Genomic DNA, 2,811 nt, shown 5'->3' with positions numbered 1-2,811 from the left:
GGGGGGGGGGGGGGGGGGGGGGAGGATGCATTGAGAATTGACAACCAAAAAAGTTGAGTCGGTGAGATTTTCAAAAATATCTCCAAGACTAAGGGAGATAGCAAATTTTTACGAAAATTTGGGGGGAGAGGCGGGGAGGCCAGCTGCATTGAATTCGATGTATAACAATATTAGTCCAAGGTTGACGCAAGGTTGGCGCAAAATTGGTCCAAGGTTGGCGCATGATTTTTTGGCTATAATTCGAAAACTGATAATGGCATCGACACCATGTTCGAACTCGGTCTGGATAACATGAATACGTATATTTCTAACGCAAATTCAGTGGATTTGGACAATTATTATTTTAGTTACGGTGGGAAGACTGAATCGGCCGCACGAAATTAGCGACAGGTTTTCGAATACATATTGCACACTTCCTTCCTTAATTGCCTCGTTTGATACCATGATAATAAATTCAATGAGATTGGAAAATATTCAACAAAAAATGGTTTTCATTCATTGGATTTGAACTTCTCGAAACTGTATCTTTTTTCGTTTACAAGTAAACGAAAAGGCACGTGGTGTACGTAACAGCAGTGACAAAATAGTATATTTCGATACGAGTGAGATGGAATTTTCACAAGTGTGAAGTTCGCAGCCCGAAGCGAAGCCGAGGGTTGCCAATCACACGAGTTGAAAATTCCCGTCTTATATGTGTTGAACAATATTTTTTACGAGTGGCCGAACTGCGTTTTTTTCGGCCTAATGACGAAACATACTATTCGTTTATTCGTAGACAAAAGGCACTTTTGGACACGTGAAGAACGTAGCAGCAGTGACAAAAAATATATTTTGACACATATCCCTCCCAGGAAGAATACGGAAGAAAAAAGCTGGTATGTAATTTACTAGAGAAGGAGTAATGATGGCGTGTCTAAGAATAGATGAAAAACACTTGTGTAAGATTATCAAGTCGAAACATCCATATACAATAATATCCAATACTGTTTTCTATAATTGCAAATTACTGGTGGAATTTTTTTCTTTCTTATAGACTTTAGACAAAATTTTAAGCTTAAAACATAATATAACATTTTACATGATATCGGTGGCTACTGTGAAAATAATTTTATAGAGAAAGGTGAGTGGAAACTTTAGGGACCGATTCTCATGTATTTCGCTGTTCATGTGTGTTCCTACAGGGAAGCACGTACGAAAAAAATTACAATTCTATTTAATTCCGTCAAAATGTTTTTTAATTTTTTTTTCAACTCTCGCCGATTTTCATGAAAAATGCCTGTTTCTCTATATAAACATATCCGATTGAAAACATATTTTTAAACAAATTGGCTTTCAATTTTTCTGTACAACTTACTAACTTACTTACTGTACAGATTTTTTAAAATTTTTTTCAACTGCACTTTTTTCTAACATCAAAAAATTCAAGCACAAAAAACTTGGAAAATTTCTATAGGAACAACCTCTGCAGGATATGCTATATAGAAAGAGCAATATCTACAAAATCATTTTTAGGGAACATTTTTTTCAGCGCAAAACAGCTACAAAGTTTTTCAACGGAATGGACGTGGAAACAGAATTTTCAGCAGAATTCATCAGCGAATGCCCGGGTTTTACCATTAAATTTCGTTGGGTTCTAAATGAATGCATTCCAGAAAACTTATCCCGAACCAATTCATCCCAAACGAATTCATTCCAAGAAAAAATCATCCCACAACTGTCTCAAAAATCAAATTCTAATAAAAATTTCTCGATAACGACAACAATTCAGGAAAAAGAATAATTAGGAACTTTGTTCCCACAAAAACAAGTGGATAATCGCATTTTCTGTATATTAGTTTATGTTACTAACAAATTAGCAATATGCTTCCGAATGAATTCTCTATTTTTGAAATTTATTGCTCTTATTTTTTATTGTTTTGTATAGTGACACCCATATGACTCTCTTATGATCCCTATATCGAGATACGCGGCAGCGTATCGGCCAAGAAAAAGTTTTGACTCTGACTGTACAAAAGTGGCCAAACGCTGCCGTGTATCTATACACTACCCCCTCCACTACCTCCGTCCCATATGCATTGAATAAAATACAAATGTGACAAGTGGCTGTAGTGGTCACGCGGGGAGTGTGTGGCTCCGGCGGTCATCCAGGCTAAGCAGCGTTTCGTCTGCCCAGTACTTGGATGGGTGTCGGCTTACCCTGGTGGATCGATCGATGGCTACTCGACGGGGACTCGATAGGAGATCGACTAGTGCACTCGGTCGATGGTCGGTCGATCGTTCGTTGATCACTGGATAGATGGTTAGTCGATTGATGGTCGATCATTGGTTGATTGGTGGTCGATTGTTAGTCGATGATTAGTCGATTAACGGTCGATGGTCAATTGTTGGTCGATTGCTAGTTGATCATTGGTCGATCGTTATTTGATCGATAATCAACCAATCGAACAGCCATCGACTAGCACTTGACTGAGTGCTCAGCTCGACCCTCATATCGAGTGATCCATTAGGGTAGGCACCAAAGAGGATAGACCTGAGTAAAGGCCCGGATCGGGGGGTTCGACTGACTCCAAGAAAGTTAGTTGGTACCCCACGGGAAAGGTGGCGTCCCGGTCGAATTGTCGGTTAATATGAGTCGGGTGCGTGGGTAACTCGGCAGTAGCAGCAGAGATTATAAGGGAGATTGCTAGCGCCTATGGGAAACGCTTCAACCGCAAAATTTCGTAGCGAGTACGTACCTGTAAGTAAAACAGGGAGCGTGTGAGAGCGTCGATAACGGCGCAGAGTGGGGGGAAACGCGTATGGGGGAATCGG

Source organism: Diachasma alloeum, unplaced genomic scaffold (assembly GCF_001412515.2).
Source record: "Diachasma alloeum isolate Michigan unplaced genomic scaffold, Dall2.0 Dall_scaffold_00900, whole genome shotgun sequence".
NCBI lineage: Eukaryota > Metazoa > Arthropoda > Insecta > Hymenoptera > Braconidae > Diachasma > Diachasma alloeum.
The sequence above is the reverse complement of the archived record's forward strand: the minus strand, read 5'-3'. Positions refer to the sequence as shown.